The sequence below is a fragment of the Rhinatrema bivittatum genome, chromosome 4 (genome assembly GCF_901001135.1).
Source record: "Rhinatrema bivittatum chromosome 4, aRhiBiv1.1, whole genome shotgun sequence".
Lineage (NCBI taxonomy): Eukaryota > Metazoa > Chordata > Amphibia > Gymnophiona > Rhinatrematidae > Rhinatrema > Rhinatrema bivittatum.
Genome location: NC_042618.1, coordinates 25,443,676 through 25,461,493, shown reverse-complemented (window position 1 = coordinate 25,461,493; position 17,818 = coordinate 25,443,676). Strand labels below are relative to the sequence as shown.

The 17,818-nt window shown below is 46.8% G+C and overlaps 1 long non-coding RNA gene across 3 annotated transcripts in view; it reads right to left on the bottom strand.

Moving 5' to 3' along the window:
• LOC115089686 overlaps positions 1–17,818 on the bottom strand; it is a 117,013-nt gene that overhangs the window by 74,722 nt on the left and 24,473 nt on the right. For 2 of the 3 annotated variants that reach the window (XR_003856203.1, XR_003856204.1), the window contains one exon: positions 10,152–10,192. The exons of the other annotated variant lie outside the window; for it this stretch is intronic. This is a non-coding gene — a long non-coding RNA (uncharacterized LOC115089686). Of the gene's footprint in view, positions 1–10,151; positions 10,193–17,818 lie in introns of those variants that run through there. 3 annotated transcript variants of the gene reach the window in all.

The window sequence follows — 17,818 nt, the reverse complement described above, 5'->3', positions numbered from 1 at the left end:
TCTGGTGGTGAGGTGTAGTCCAGTAGATCTGGAAGAGGATCGGAGGGTATGCCGGTAGAGTCTTCATCCAAGCCTAAAGGTAATGGATCACTTACCTAGGACTCTTGTGACAAAGAGGGAGAATTGGGAGAGGCTTCCAGTTAACTTGGAGGAAAAGCGCCTGGTCTAACACCTCTGACCTACTAGAATCTGCTGCAATGGATGATGGAGACTCAATTATCAGAGGCACCAATTTGGGAACTTTTTTCGAGGGAAACACTATAATCAAAAGCTTTCCAGGATCTTCGGCCAGTAGAAATGCTATTCAAATAGTCAATGCAATCAAAGAAGAAGGAAAGGACTTCGAAGTTGATATTATCATCCATCTGGGACCAATGACCTTGCTAGAAACAGCATCCAAGTGGTACAGAGAGACGTCCAGTCACATGGCAAAGACCATTGCCTTTTCAGAAGTCTTACCTGTTCATGGAAAGGGGAAAGAGAGACTAAGCAATATACATAAATTCAACACATGGCTCAAAACTTGGTGCAAGGAACAAAGTTTTGGATATACTGGAGGCTGGGGCAATTTATGGAATAGAAAAGGTCTCTATGTCAAAGATGGCTTACATCTGTCTGTGGCAGGAAAAAGGATACTAAGGACTAAATTCAAATCCTATGCCATAACGCATTTAAATTAAATAACGGGGGTTGCAGGAGGAAAGTGGAGCGTCACCCCCGAACAACAAAAACAAATACAATAACAAAGAAGGATGACAGGGATAATAAAGGTCAGCTGAATAAGGCAAAAACCAAGCCTGAGAAAAGCACTAATCAGATCGATCAAAACTGGACTGCTATGAGCACTAATGCTCGCAGTCTGGGAAATAAAATCTCAGACTTGCAAGCCTTAATGGTGGAGGCAGACTCGGATGTTGTTGCTGTTATGGAGACATGGGTCACAAAATCTCATGATTGGGATACAGCCATACCGGGTTATAACTTGTTAAGGAAGGACAGAGGATGGAGAAGGGGGAGGAGTAGCTCTTTATGTCAAAAACAATATCCAAGCAACTGAACTGCAAGGATTTGGGGGTAGAGAAGAAGCATTATGGGCCGTCCTAAAAAAAAAAAAAAAAAAAGAGGATGGTGCATCCATTTTTACCGGAGTGGTTTACAGGCCTCCCTCTCAAATAGAAGAACTAGACAGAGAGCTGATAGAAGACATACAAAAGGTGGGAAGGAAGGGAGATATGTTGATTGTTGGAGATTTTAATCTGCTGGACATAAACTGGAGATTCCTTCTGCAGAATCTAACAGAAGTAGAGAGATAGTGGATGCCCAGCAAGGGGCTCTGTTCAAACAAATGGTAATGGAACCCATGAGGGAGAGAGTTATACTTGACTTAGTGCTCACTAATGGAGATAATGTCTCTAATGTCTGGGGTGCCCACCTCAGCACCAATGATCATCAAACAGTATGGTTTGATATCGCAAATAGGTTACGGAGAAGTCATACGAAGACCCAAGTTTTGCAGTTCAAAAATGCAGACTTTGCTGAAATGGGAAAATTCCTGGAGGTGGAACTTGAAGACTGGGACAAAATGGGAGAGGTGGAACAACAGTGGGCCAAACTAAAAGGAGCAATTACAAAAACAACAAATCTATATGTTAAAAAAGTAAACAAAAGTAAGAGAAATAAGAAACCAATCTGGTTCACAAAGGAGGCAGCTGACGTAACAAAAACAAAAGAAGCAGTTTTTAAGAAATTTAAAAGATCCCGAAAAGTGGAAGACAGGGAGGATTATCTGGTGAAACTGAGGGAGATGAAAAAAGTAATCAAGAAAGCAAAAAGTCAGGTGGAGGAAAGGACTGCCAAGGAGGCAAAGCGAGGTGATAAAACATTTTTCAGATATATCCGAGAAAGGTCTATAGTGGTATAGTGAAATTGAAAGATGATATGGATCAATGGGTGGAGAGAGATGAAGAAATGGCAGAAATACTAAACAAATACTTCAGTTCAGTGTTCACTAAGGAAGACCCTGGAGAAGGACCGTCACTTGTTAGCATAACTGTAGAAGGAGGTGGAGTAGACGAAACTCCATTTAACAGAAGAGAATATTATATCGCAAAGATAGGGAGGATCAACTTGGTGGGGGTGTGGCACTTTATGTCCAGGAGGGTATAGAGTCCAACAGGATAAAGATCATACAAGAGACTAAATGCTCAGTAAAATCTATATGGATAGAAATCCCATGTGTGTTGGGTAAGAGTATAGTGATAGGAGTATACTACCGTCCACCTGGACAAAATGGTCAGACAGATGATGAAATGCTATGAGAAATCAGGGAAGCTAACCAATTGGGCAGTGCAATAATAATGGGAGAGTTCAATTACCAAACAAACAGCAAGTGCAGAGTAACTCATTGGATCCAAAAATTAATTTAATTTACAACAATTCAAATGGCAACTCCACTGTCAAGTTTTATTGTATAGTTCCAATCACAGGTAGGGGTCCCCCGACATGGACCCCGTGTTTCGTCCGCTGGCTACGTCGGGAGGGACAACACCATATAGTCACAAGATCTGAAAATTAAAATTCCCACATTTAACATGGATCCCAATACACTGAGGGGCGGATTTTAAAACCCCTGCGCGCGTAAATCCTTCTGGATTTATGCTCGCCGGCGCACCTATTTTGCATAGGCCGCTGGCGCGCGCAGAGCCCCAGGACACGCGTAAGTCCCGGGGCTTCCTGTCGGGGGCGTGGCGGGGGGCGTGGCGGGATGACACAGCGTTTAGGGGGCGGGACGCGGTGTTTCGGGGGCGGCGACGTGGGCATGGTTTCGGCCCGGGGGTGTTCCGGGGGCGTGGCCGCGGCCTCCGGAACAGCCCCCGGGACGGACCACGGAGCGGGGCAGCTGGCCGACAAAGGTAAGGGGGGGGTTTAGATAGGGCTGGGGGGGTGGGTGGGGGGAGGGCGAAGGAAAGTTCCCTCCGAGGCCGCTCCGAAATCGGAGTGGCCTCGGAGGGAACAGGCAGCGTGCGCTGGGCTTGGCGCGCGCAGGTTGCACAAATGTGCACCCCCTTGTGCGCGCCGACCCCGGATTTTATAAGCTACGCGCGTATCTTATAAAATCCAGCGTACTTTTGTTTTGTTTATTATGACAAGAATAAAAACAGGAGAAAATCAGTGGAAAAATATGACATTTTTTTTCTGGGTAAATAGAGTTTATTTGGTGGTCAGAAACCAGGACAATAAACAATATTGAGCAGATTCTACCACTCACCCACTCAGCAGCATCCCTATCTCTATCCCATCCCCTGCCTAGCATGTACCTCTTTCTCTCCATGCCACTGAGAATGTTATGAAAGTGGACCCTTGTTTCGAGGTAGACAGCTACCGTCGAAGAGCGAGGCCGTTTGGACAGGAAAGACTTGACTGAAGGCTTCACCCTGGAAGCACGCAACCCCCCCAGGAGGAGCCTGTAGGGGTCCGGCCGCTGGGACTTAGGCGACTCCTCTTGAAGACTGTAGAAAGGTCTGGATGCAGGCGCCTCCTGCAGGTCGTGGGTTCCAGACGGCTGGCGCCTCCGGCAGGTCGTAGCAGTCTGAGGACAGAGTCGTAGAAGAATCCAAAGCCGGTCTGAGGTTCGATACACAGGCGAGGTCCGAATCCAGTCCAGGGTCTAAGCAGGAGAAGGGTCCAAAGCCGTACTAGGATCAAGCCAGGAGAAGGGTCCAATGCCGTACCAGGATCAAGCCAGGAGAAGACACGTCCACCAGTCCAGAAGTCAGGAGCCAAGAATCAATCCATGGAACAGGGAAGCGGAGCGGGACGAAGTATCAGGAACAGAGAACACAGGATCAAACTCAGGCAGGAACCTCAATACCAAGGCAAGGTCTGAATGCTCAGGCCTTGCCTTAAGTACCAGAAGCCATGGGAGGAGACTCAGGAGAAGCCATGACAACTTCCTGTCATGGCTCCTTTAAGAACAATCTTCAGCCGCGCGTGCGGCCCTAGGGGAAGCCATGGGGGTGGAGCCGAAACCCCGAGGAGCCAGTCATCATCAGAATTAAGAAAACTCAAACAAGACTTACAACATAAAGAACAACACTGGCGGAAGGATCCCACCTCCACTGCACTGGCCTCCTACAAAACCACAATGAGCTACTATAGGGCCACCATTCTTCGTACCAAAAGGGATTTCTACGCCAAAAAAATACACGGCTTCCTATACGACCCAAAAACACTATTCTCATATGTTGCAGCACTCACCACCCCTATTCCTCCAATCATCCCAGAAGAAGAAGCACAAAACAAATCCTCTGAGCTGGCAGTTTTCTTCGACAACATCAAAAATTTACTTATTCCGCTGACATCTTCCAACCCCACTCCAAACTCCCAGCCTCCACCTGACCAAAACCACACCCCATCGATACACAAACGGTCACTAGAATCTTTTGTTCCTACATCATCCTTGGAAATCAAATCTATCATCAAGAAAATGAAGCCCTCATCGCACCCAATAGACCAAATCTCGACCAAATTCCTTCTCACAATCCCAAACATCATCGCCAAACCTCTGGCCGACATCATAAACTGTTCCCTCACTCACGGAACAGTCCCGGACGCTTTAAAAACAGCCTCTCTGAAACCATTACTAAAAAAACCTAACTTGGACCCATCCAACCCCATAAATTTCCACCCCATTGCCAACCTACCTTTCATAGCCAAGCTAATGGAAAAACTGGTCAATACTCGACTCACAGACTACCTCAATTCCCACGACATTCTATACCCATCACATTTCGGATTCAGGAAACGCAGAAACACAGAATCTCTCCTAGTCTCATTAACGGACAACATCCTGATGGGCCTCGACAAAGGTCAATCATACTTGCTAGCTCTGCTAGACATCTCGGCAGCATTCGACACAGTTAACCACACAATCCTCATCAACCATCTGATGGAAATAGGCATCTCAGGTTCTGCGCTCCTCTGGTTAAAATCCTTTCTAAGCGACAGGTATTACAAAGTAAAAATAATCAACAAATAGTCTCATCCTGTAGCGGACAAGCAAGGATTTCCCCAGGGTTCCTCGCTCTCGCCGACCCTATTCAACATATATCTTCTCCCCCTATGCCAACTACTCAATAACCTCAACCTCACCTACTTCATTTATGTGGACAACGTGCAGATCCTAATCCCCATCAAGGATCCGGTTTCCGACACTCTAAACTATTGGAATAGCTGCCTTCACGCCATCAACCTCCTTCTCACAAGCCTCAGCCTTGTTCTCAATACGTCCAAGACTGAACTGCTTGTCATTTCCCCCAATGATAATAACCCACTAGCTAACACTACTAATACACCATTAGTAAATCAAGTGAGAGACCTTGGAGCCATCCTAGACTCCAGAATGAACCTTAAAAAATTCATTAACACCACTAAAGAAGGCTTTTACAAACTACAGGTCCTAAAACAGTTAAGACCTTTCCTACACTTCCATGACTACTGCTCGGTCCTTCAAGCCATACTATTCTCAAAGATTGATTATTGTAATGCGCTGCTGCTTGGTCTCCCGGCCTCTTCTACCAAACCCCTTCAAATGCTGCAAAACGCTGCAGCCAGGATCCTCACAAACTCTCGCCGTATGGACCACATCACACCGATTCTAAAAATACTTCACTGGCTACCCATCCGCTACAGAATTCTCTTCAAGACACTGACCATCATTCACAAAACCATATTTCAGCAATCCTCTCTCCAACTCACCATACCCCTCAAACCACACTCCTCAGCAAGACCTACCAGATCTGCATACAGAGACTCCCTCCAGGTTCCCCCGCACAAATCCTCTATACACAATGCCATTGAAAAACGAGCGCTATCAACTGCGGGTCCGCATCACTGGAATTCTCTCCCGCCAGATCTCTGCCAGGAACATTGTCATATCACATTCAGAAAAAAATTAAAAACATGGCTGTTCGCCCAAGCATATCCTTGAAGAAGCCTTATGGTAACCCACACGGACCAACACCCCTCGGTTGCGTCCTCTTTCCGCCGCACAAAGGAACTGTTTTCTGCTAACTGCACTCTCATATAACTTGCCTAATCGACTCCACTGTGTAAATTGTATATAATTCTCACCATGTAAGCAATTACTCTCTGCTTACATGCACTGCTCTCCAGTTAGAAATTGTTAATCTATCCCTTTTTTCTTACAGCCTTGTTCTACATTCCCTGTTGTAATGTAACTTTCGCTTTCAGTGTTAACTGGTTTACCCCCTAGTTTATTGTAAACCAGTACGATAAGACCTGGTCTTGAGCATTGGTATATTAAAAAAATTTAAATAAATAATAATAGTCAGCCCGGCAATGCGGCAGCAGCCGCAGGAAGAAGCAGGAGGACAGCCTGCCCCGCAGGAGCCCCGAACGCCGTCAGACGTCTCGGGTAATTATTTCTTTTGTACCCGCCGGCTTGGCCTCAGTCGCGGTCCGCCGCGGCCGGCGGCCATGACACCCGGCCCCGGTCGTGGCTTGCCACGGCCGGTGGTGCTAACAGAGAATCTCCTTTCCACCCCTACTGCAATAGCATTCTCCTTTACTAGTGGTGGCTCCAGGCTTCTCCTTTCCTCTTCAACAGCATGTATATTGAGACTCCTCGCTCTGCAGCACTGCATTTCTGCGTTTATGTGGGGCCAGGGAGCATACGGGAAGTGTTTCTGGTGGGAATGGCCTGCTTCAAATACTACATTGGCAACACCAAGCAACAGACACCTTGCTTGCCTGGAGGGGAGGAAGAGCTCGGATTTTAAATATTTATCAGTGATACTGGTGGAAGAGTGCTATTGCTTATGGGGGGGGCAGGATTTGAAATGCTGCAGGTACTTTTGCCCTTACTGGCTTCCAGCAGTTGCTGGAGGACTTGAGACACTGCATCTGCAGCTCTACAGCTGCTGTTTAATCAGTCTAAAATTAGGATGAAAATCAGTTTAAGCTGATTGTAATTTTTGGAAAAATCTTGGAATTTATGGGTGAAAATCAGTTTAAAATGAAAACAAAGGACTCTAGATATAGGATCCTGAGCACTGTGTTATCGCAGGGCAGTTGCGTTGGAATGCATTGAGGCTGCACATTTTCATGTAATCAGAGCTTTGTGCCTCAAGTGCACCAGTGCATCATGCATTGGCATATCATGCATCAATCAGTTGTGCAACAAGTGCCTAGGCACATCCTGCATCAAGCACCTTAAAACACCGAGTGTCAAATGCATCAGAGGAAAATGCATCAAGCAAGTCAGTGCACTGTGCATCGCTGATGATGGCCACAGCAATGGTACTGACGCTGATGCACCCTGCTTCTTTGACACAGACTGCGATGGCTCCAGGGATTGATGCCGCTTCGACTTTGATGCAGGGAGGCTGGTGGAACTTGACCCTGCAGCTTCAGCCTGACTGGATGGGGGAGTTTTTGATGAGCTCCTGCTTAACTCTTCTCCCATTAAGGCAGACAAGGCTGCATTGTGGGATGAGGACCTACTGTGACTCTGGAAAGATTTATACAGTTTCTTGATACAAAACATCCTGGAATTCTACAAGCACAGGGACATCTGTCCACAGGCATGGCAGTTCTTCTGGTCATGTTTCAGACCAAGGCATCTGTAACAGTTCATGCCCATCGGTAAGGGACATAATTTTCCCAGAGATACGACTACTGAAACTGCACACCATAGTTGATTTGTTCTTCTGTCTGAACATGATGAAAAAGAAGGCTACACTTCGGTGGTATGATATTTTTTTGGGTTTTTTGGCATAGCACTGAAAAGTATTGTTGTTGGGACTGTAGAGGCAGCGAGGCAATTTAATAAGAAGGTAATGAAGGAAAAATATTGAGTTGAAAAAGGTTTTAAAGATTTTTATAGAAAAATTAGAAGAGAGACAGAATTCACATCTGTGCTGTATTAGGATAAGAAATAACTGAAGAGACTAACGAGGCAACGCCTGCGAGGGAACTCCCACACATGCTCAGTAAAGTTCAAAGCTCTACTAGCTTGGGGAGACGAGTTTGTTCAGTGCTGTGGATGACATTACCCCACATATGGAAAATGGAAAATAATTGTTTCCCTTGCAAATTCATGTACGATAGGTTTACTTATCTGTAACACCTGAAAGCTCCTCTAATTTTAATGTTCATACCCTATGAGAAGAGCCGTCTGAGGGGGGATATGATAGAGATGTTTAAAATTATGAGAGTTCTAGAACGGGTAGATGTGAATCGGTTATTTACTCTTTCGGATAATAGAAAGCCTAGGGGGCACTCCATGAAGTTAGCATGGGGCACATTTAAAACTAATCGGAGAAAGTTCTTTTTTACTCAACGCACAATTAAACTCTGGAATTTGTTGCCAGAGGATGTGGTTAGTGCAGTTAGTATAGCTGTGTTTAAAAAAGGATTGGATAAGTTCTTGGAGGAGAAGTCCATTACCTGCTATTAAGTTCACTTAGAGAATATCCACTGCCATTAGCAATGGTAACATGGAATAGACTTAGTTTTTGGGTACTTGCCAGGTTCTTATGTCCTGGATTGGCCACTGTTGGAAACAGGATGCTGGGCTTGATGGACCCTTGGTCTGACCCAGTATGGCATTTTCTTATGTTCTTATGTTCTTACTATATATATGTACTGTGTGCCAAAGAACTTCTATATAAAACAGCACAGAAACTGTAATTTTAAAACTGCAGCTTTAAGGAAGGGCTGGGGTTAGGAGTTGGGGGTTGGAGGAGGTGTTGCAGTTTTTAAGAGGTATGCAGAAAGACAAGCATTCAATTGAAATACTGATTCTCTGACTGTAACATATGTCCAAGTTCTCTACAACATTAAGACAATTGTAATGGAAAAATGTTCAGTCTATATAGAAAATGTTTATTATAAATTTGGATGAACATTACTAAGAAATTTTTTTTAAAAAGTAACAGGATCATTTATCAAATCGCGTTATGGCATTTTCGCATGCGTTAAGGCGTTTTCTCATGAGAAAACACCTTAAAGTACACGATAAGCACCATAATGCATAGTGCAATGCAATTTTTTAAAAGGGGAGGGATTGGGGAGGAGTCGGGGGCAGGGTTTCAGAAAAAGTGGGCTGGCTTCGCGAAGCATAACATACAATATCACACAGTTTTAACGCCGAAAATAACTACACCTTTTTCAATTGCATTAAGCTGTGCGATATCATGCATTATGCCCATAACACAATTCGTGATTTTTTTGCAAATTCTGTTTTGGGCATTTTTAGGCTGGGGAAGGGCCTGAGATGAGGGGGGTAGGGAGAGAGGGAGAGGGAGAAGGAGAGGGAGAGAGAGAAAAAGAGAGAGAGGGCCTCTGGGGGTGGCACCATAATAAGCAGCTATTTATGCTACAATAGGAGGCCCACCTAGTAACTCGAGGTGAGGTTTAGGAGTAGTGTAGGGGTTAGGGCCACTTTTACATGCAGAGTGAGACATACGAACAGAACAGTACACTCTTGTGAAGATCTGATGTCCTTCGGAGTGAGAAAACTCACACAACGATGAGATTTGTACAATGTTCTCTTAACCTAGTCTGATGGACTCTCTACCTAGGTAACATTAAGCTAGGTTGAGAGAACATTGTATAAATCTCATCTTTGGGTGAGTTTCCTCACTCCGAAGGACATCAAATCTTCACAAGAGTATACTGTTCTATTTGTATGTCTCATTCTGCATCTAAAAATTGGCCCCTAGGCTATTACTATAAAACACGCCCCTTTTCTATTGCATGCAATATTTACAGCAGATTGATAAATCTAGGCCTAAAATCCAAGTAACACCTTTTATTTACTTCACAGTCTAACATACCAGCATACACAAAATGATTTTTCTGGCGATATATTCACCTACAACCTCAGCAAATATTCAATATTTTTTAAACCTCTGTAAATTTAAAATGCTTAATGTAAATTAACATCCTCAAAACGGAATGAAAAAAAACTGTGTGTTTTGTATCTCAGTAACATAAAGGGTAGTTTTGAAAATCTTCCTCACTAAAAAAAGGGTTTGTACCTTTTAAAAATATAATTTGTTCCTTGTAAAGAGACACTAATAGCTTGTTTTATTTTATGTGCACAATTTCCTACCTTCTGGATGGAGCGCTGATGGGGTAAATAGTCTAATCTTATTCGGTTCACCTCCTGTGGAGTTCAAGTGACAGTCATGACAGACCAAGAATTCTGCAAATCACAAAACTACCAGCCACTAGGAGAGCCTGAAATCTTAATAAATACAAAATAAACTGAAATTCTAAAGACTTAAGAGCATGCTAGAAAATGTTAGACTAAACTATGAATCAGTTGGAAAACTCTGAATTTATATTCTTACAAGTGTGTTTTGTTATTGGTTTGTAAAGCATTAAAGGCAAGGTAATTATGAATTACGTAATAGCAATAATAATATTTTTAGGCTATACAGAGTTACAGAGATTAATATAGTTTCCAAGTTCTTCCTTTCTAGAAATAATCATAATTACAGACATAAAATTTCAAATAGTCAAATGTTTACTCACGGGAAAGTTTATTTTGGGAAAACACTGGTTTTTTTGCAAATAGTTTAATTATCTAAAGGCTTTGTTACTTTCTCACTGTTAGAACTACTGCACTTTATAAAGTAGATTTGTTTGCTGTATTTTCTTGAAACTTGAAATTTTACAGTACTTTAAAATCTTAGAACATAAGAAGTTGCCAAACTGGGTCAGACCAAGGGTCCATCAAGCCCAGCATTCTGTTTCAAACAGTAGCCAATCCAGGTTACAAGTACCTGGCGAGTACCCAAAACATTAAGTAGATCTCATGCTACTAATGCCAGTAATAGCAGTGGCTATTCCCTAAGACAACTTGATTAACAGCTGTTAATAGACTTCTCCTCCAAGAACTTATCCAAATCTTTTTTAAACCCAGCTACTGTAACTGCCCTAACTACATCCTCTGGCAACAAATTCCAGAGCTTAATTATGCATTGAGTGAAAAAGCGCAGTTGCTTACCTGTAACAGGTGTTCATCTAGGACAGCAGGATGTTTGTCCTCACATGTGAGTGACATCATCCGATGGAGCCTGGCATGGAAAACGTTTGCCCATCCTTATCCAGGCAGTAGTGAGCCGCAAACGTGTGAAGAGAACTCCACGTTGCAGCCTGGCAAATTTTGACAACGGGGACTGCTTGCATCACCATGGCCCACACAGAGGGAACGTTTACTCTGCCAGCCAGCAGAAGGTCTGTTTGCGCATAGCAGAAGGCGATGCAAACCGCCAGCCAGTTGGATAAAGTCTGTTTACCCACCACCACTCCCAGCCTATTGGTATCGAAGGACACAAAGAGCTAAGTGGACTGCTTGTGACTGGCTGTGTGGTCTAAATAGAAAGCCAAGGCCCTCTTGCAGTTCAAAGTATGAAGAGTCCATTCACCTGGGGGGGAAATGAGGCCTAGGAAAGAAGATGGGTAAAACAATGGACTGATTAAGGTCGAAATCAGTCACAACCTTAGGCAGAAAATTAGGGTGCGTACGCAAGACCACACGAATGTGAAAAAACCTTGTGCATGGCAGATATGTAATCAAAGCCTAAAGATCACTGACCCTACAAGCCAAAATAATCCCACCAGGAATATAACTTTCCAGGTGAGCAACTTCATGTCGCAGGATCGCAGCAGCTCAAAGGGAGGATGCATGAGCTGCGCCAGGACAATGTTGAGATCCCAGGACACAACAGGAAGCTGAAGAGGGGGCTTCAGCTGGAGCAGGTCCCTCATAAAGTGACCTACTAGAGGCTGAACCGATACGGCTGTACCACCTTGACGGTACGCACTCACAACACTGAGATGGACCCTGACTGAGCTGGTTTGAAGCCCAGACTCGGAAAGGTGCCACAAGTAGGAAGGAGGTATGTGAATGGATCCAAGCCCTGCCCCGCACAACAGATGGAGAATCTTTTCCACTTCAAGCTCTAGGACTTTCTGGTGGAAGGTTTCCTAGAAGCCAACAACACCTGTGAGACCCAGTCCGAGAGGGCCAAGGGTTGAAGGACTAGGCGCTCAACATCCAAGCCATCAGGGCCAATGCCTAGAGGTTCGGATGGCGCAGGGTGCCCTGATTCTACATGAGCAGATCGGGTGCAGTCCCCAACCGGATTGGGGGGGGGGGTCTGATCGAAGGTCCCACAGGAGAGGGAACCAGGCCTGTTGGGACCAAAAAGGCTCCACAAGGATCATGGTCCCTCTGTCCTGTTGAAGCTTCAGCAGGGTCTTCAGGAGAAGCGGGAGAGGAGGGTACACAAACAGCAGACTCCCCCAGTGGAGGGAGAACCAGAAAACAAAGAGGTAGGCGATCTACAATGGCCGTTAGGTAAACAAAAAAGAATAGATATCTTGATCTTTTCCTGAGGCATCGGATGTTAAGCTGCGAAACTCAACCTGAGTCGGGCATTCTTTTGAACACGTCTCTACTTTAATAAATATTTGGAAAAGATCAAGGCATCTATTCTTTTTTGTTTACCAGTGGAGGGAGAAGGAATCGCAGGAAAGATGTCTGCTCCCCGACAACAGGGAGGAGAACCTGCTCACCTTGTGATTGTGTGGGGAGGCGAAGAAGTCCACATCTGGTGTACCCCACTGATGAAACAGTTTGGCCGCTACCTCCGGGTTGAGGGACCATTCGTGTGGTTGGAAGGAGCAACTCAGCCGGTCCGCCAGCATGTTCATGTTATGCCCGTCGGTCGCAGAAGGCTGTGACCGCTGTTGCTCACCTCTTGCCTCACTGCACTGACTTCATTGGGTAGACTTGCGGCCTGCCTCTGTTCCCAGGCCTCCCTGGATAACGTGGTCGCTGCCGACCGTCATCTTGCTCTCGGAGTTCCTTAGGCGCGCACATGTGCTCTTGGGCCAGTCTTATGCATGTCATGGCGGGAACTTCGGGTTGTCCCCCCTGATGACCTCATTCATTGTGGACTCTTAAGCCGGATGGCCCTGTCTGCCTATGACTTGGCAACGAGTTCCCTCATTGCTGAATCCGCTTCGCTCACTACAGACTTCCCGTTCCAGCTCCTGCTTTCTCGGCATGAGACGTCGCGGGTTCCCGCTCCCCGTGGGCCCTTTCCTCGTCTCTTGCTGTCCACTCTTTGGAAGGCCTTGCGCCTAGGACTGCTGCCTGCCCCATTCCCTGGGGCTTCCTCTGGAACCATCGCTACTTCTACAGTGAGTACTCCGTTTGCGGACCATTACTGTATCATCTCTACTGAGGAACCCTCATAGGTGCACCCCGCTCTGCGGACCATTGCCATATCATCTTTACTGAGGAACCCTCACCGGTGTACCCTGCTCTGCGGACCATTGCCGTATCATCTCTACAGAGGAATCGTCTTTGGGTATACCCCACTTCACTGACTCCGTGGCACCTCTGTGTCTGTGTGACTTTCCTGCTACGCTCCCCGCTCAGTGCCGCTTTACTTCTCTATAAGAGACTCAAGGACTTCCGAGCTGTATCTGATGTCAGCACCCAGCACTGGTGCTCCGTGGCTCCACCCCCTGGGGCCAACCTCTCTAGCTTCTTCTGACCTTCCAGTTCACTCTCTCTCTGCTCCCTCTCCAGTACCTGCTATTCTATGCACTCCGCAGCTGAGACCTCGCCTCCCGACGGTGAGGCTCACAGGGCTCCTCCCCATGGGCGGTACCATCTCTCACCTCAGCCCAGGGCCCACATATCCACAAATCCTAACAGTTCAGAGTCCCAGGCAGGTATGTCACACACAACAGCATCCCCGTGATAGGGCCTAGGTCCACACCTGCATCGCCTCATGACAGAGAGGGAACGAGCCCGTGCCTCCCTGATTGTTGATATACCACATTGCCACCTGGTTGTCCGCCCGGATCAGGACTACTTTGTGCTATAATCGGTCTTTGAATGCCCATAGGGTGTAACGGATCACCCAAAGCTCCAGAAAGTTTATTTGATAGCGGGCTTCGTGAGCGGTCCAGAGACCCTGCATGTGGAGGCCATCCACATGGGCTCCCCTGCCCTGAGGAGAGGCATTGGTAATGAGGATTACATGAGGCGGAGCAGTTTGGAAGGAAATCCCCCACTCCAAATTGGAGAGGTGTTCTCACCAGGTCAGAGACACTTGCAAAGGTTCTGTGACTGCAACGCAAGTCTCGAGGTCTTGAGAGGCCTGTCGCCACTGTGACCGCAAGGTCCACTGAGCCCTCCGCAATCACAAATGGGCAAGAGGGGTAATATGGACGGAAGCCACCATGTGGCCAAGCAAACAGAGCAGAAGGCGGACAGTCATCTGCCGGCTGCTACGGCGGAGGCCGCCAGCAAGGCGAAGGCAAGAGCCCAATCGTGCGGCAAAAATGTGTTTGCCTGCTCCGTGTCTAGTCTGGCACCTATGAAGTCCAACTGAGGAGATGGGCAGAGGTGAGATTTTGGGTAGTTGATCACAAACCCCAAGGCTTGTAGAACCCACATTGTCACAGCTAAAGCATACAGCAGTCCAGCGCGGGAATCTCTCTAGGTACGGGAAGACATGCACCGCATGACGCCTGAGATATGCAGTCACCACTGCCAGGCATTTGGTGAAGATGCAAAGAGCTGAGGCCAATCCAAAAGGCAGCACCTTGTACCGATAGTAAGCCTTCCCTACCATGAAGTGGAGGTATTTTCTGTGACCGGGGAAAATGGCTATGTGAGTGTAAGCTTCCTTGAGATCAAAGGAGCATAGCCAGTGTAGCCAAAGAGACCATCTTGAACTTTTCTCTTGAAAAAAACTTGTTCAAGGCCCTGAGGTAGAGGATAGGGCGTAAGCTGCTGTTCCTTTTTGGAATTAGGAAATACCTTGAATAGAAACTTCGGCCCTGCTGGGGTCGAGGGAACGACTCTAACGCGTCTGCTGCGAGAAGGGCGGAGAATCCATTTGAAGTATGACCTGCTGGGCGGACAAACCCCATGATGGACATGGGGGAGAGGTCCCTGGGAGCTGTTGGAAGTTGAGATGGTACCCCTGACGGATTATGGAAAGGAACCATCAGTCCGAGGTGACATCCTCTCAGTGATGGACGAAGCCAACGAGCCCGCCTCCCACTGGGGGATCCATCATCAGGGGTGTGCTCAATTCACCTGTGCTCCCTCGCCGGCAGTCAAAAGCCCGTAGCCGGGGTTTGCTGGGGCGCCGGCTGGGGCCTGGGCACTTGCTGCTGGCAGGGGCAGCCCCTGGAGCTAGTGCATGGTGTGCAAGGTTGGGAGGCCGGAGGATAATACTTCCTCTGCCTGTAGAAGGACTTCCGAGATCCTGGCCTAGGAAGCACTAGTGGAAAGCTGTTGAAGGGTGTCATGGTGGTCCTTCAATTGCGCTACCGCATCCTGGACCTTATCCCCAAAGAAATTGTCACCTGTGCAGGGGAAGTCAACTAGTTTCCCCTGCATCTCTGGACAGAGATCAGAAGCCCTGAGCCACGCCATCCTATGGGCACTGATGCCCACAGCGGCTACACAAGCTGCAGTTTCAAAGACATTGTAGGTGGATCGCACCTTGTGCTTGCCAGCCTCAAAGCCCTGCAGGACAATAGCAGAGAGCGCCTCCTGCTGCTGCTGCGGTAGGGTCTCCGCAAGATCCTGGACTCTCTTCCATAGGTTCCAGTTGTACTGAGTCATGCACAATGGTAGGCGGCAATCCGGGTGATAAGCATGGTGCCCTGGAAGACCTTGCGGTCGAAGGTTTCGAGCTCCCTATGTTCTCACCCCAGAGGGGCAGAGGCGTGAGTATGGGAGCGCCTGGCTTTCTTGAGGGCGGACTCTACAACCACTAACTGGTGGGGGAGGTGCCGCTTCTCGAACCCCATGGCTTGCTACACCAAATAGGTGACAGCCGCCTTCCTATTGACAGGGGAGATAGAGATCGGGTGTTCCCACATCTGAAGAAGAAGGTCCTTGAAGATGTCGTGGATGGGAACTGCCATGATCTCCATAGGAGCATCGACAAACTGGAGTACTTCCAGCATCTTGTGTCATGCATCCTCCTCCGTGAGCAGTTGGAAAGGGATAGCAAGGCCTGTGGGGGATATCAGCCCTGGGCTCCAACGACTTCGGTGGCCTCAAGGGCACCGTGGGAATCGACGGTTCCCCTGGCATCGAGGGGACAGGGGGCCACGGGAGGCCGGAAGGACCCGGTAAAGGCTCGGGGAACTGAGTTCTCAGGAACGCAGCACCGGTTGCGTCTTCCTCCTCGAGGACCCGAGGATCGGGATCGCTCCAGTGGGGGGCATCGGAGGGGGATCGAAGACCCCTCGGGCACCAGTTGCATTGGTAGGGCGCCTAAAAGGACATCCAGATGCTCAAGCAGGGGTGCTAGGATAGATGGCAGAGGCTTGGGCACCAGTATGGGGGCCGGTGGCTTGGGCGGCTCGACACTCTGGAGATCTCTGAGCACTGTGGTCTGAACCCTGCAGTCCAACTCCTCGTGAAAGTCCGATGAGGCCAGGACTGAAAGAGGGGGATGAGGCATCACCGGCTCTTCCTAGGGTCTCCAAGGTGCACGGTACCCAACATCGGTGGGGAACACCTGGGACTCCCAGGGACATCAGAGGCCAGTACCGCGTCAGAACCAGAGCCGTGCACCAACGGGACAGTGCCACTTTGCACTGTCCTGGTGAAGTGCTCGCTGGCAGGTGGCCGGCGTGCACAACTTCCTTCTGCTCGAAGGAGCAAGTAAGTTGTGAAACAAAAGAAAATAGGTTAGTTAGGGTGTGGAGAGGGGTCGGGGTAGAGAAGTGTGGAGAGGGGAAAAGGGAGGAAGGTTAGTTAGGGGGATAAGGAAGTTCAGTGATAGGAGTATACTACCGTCCACCTGGACAAAATAGTCAGACAGATGATGAAATGCTAAGAGAAATCAAGGAAGCTAACCAATTTGGCTGTGCAATAATAATGGGAGATTTCAGTTACCTCAATAATGTAATGCAGATGAGAATGAATTTACTCAATCCTACATTTAAGAAGTAATATTTCAAAGCGATAGTAACTCAATAATATACCTGGACTTGACCAACATTACTCAAATAATGATTTTATTTATGAAATTGTAACCAAACTTTATTGGCACCTGTTAGAATGTACGATATCCTTCATTTACTTACCTTAGTTTATGTGCCTATTTGGAAACCGTTGTGATGGTATATAACTTAGCGACGGTATAGAAAAGTTTTTAAATAAATAAATAAACAAACAAATATTGACTGGGTAAATGTAACATCAGGACTTGCTAGAGACATAAAGTTCCTAGATATAATAAATGACTGCTTCATGGAGCAATTGGTTCAGGAACCAACAAGAGAGGGAGCTATTTTAGATTTAATTCTTAGTGGAACGCCGGATTTGGTGAGAGAGGTAACGGTGGTAGGGCAACTTGGCAACAGTGATCATAACATGATCAAATTTAAACTAATAACTGGAAGGGGGACAATAAGTAAATCTGCAGCTTAATACTAAACTTTCAAAAGGGAAACTTTGATAAAATGAGAAAAATAGTTAGAAAAAAACTGAAAGATGCAGCTGCAAAGATTAAAAGTGTTCAACAGGCATGGACATTGTTTAAAAATACAATCCTAGAGGCGCAGTATTCCACACATTAAGAAAGGTGGAAGGAAGGCAAAACGATTACCGTCATGGTTAAAAGGTGAGGTGAAAGAGGCTATTTTAGCCAAAAAAACATCCTTCAAAAACTGGAAGAAATTTGAAGAAAACAGGATAAAACATAAGCATTGTCAAGTTAAATGTAAAACA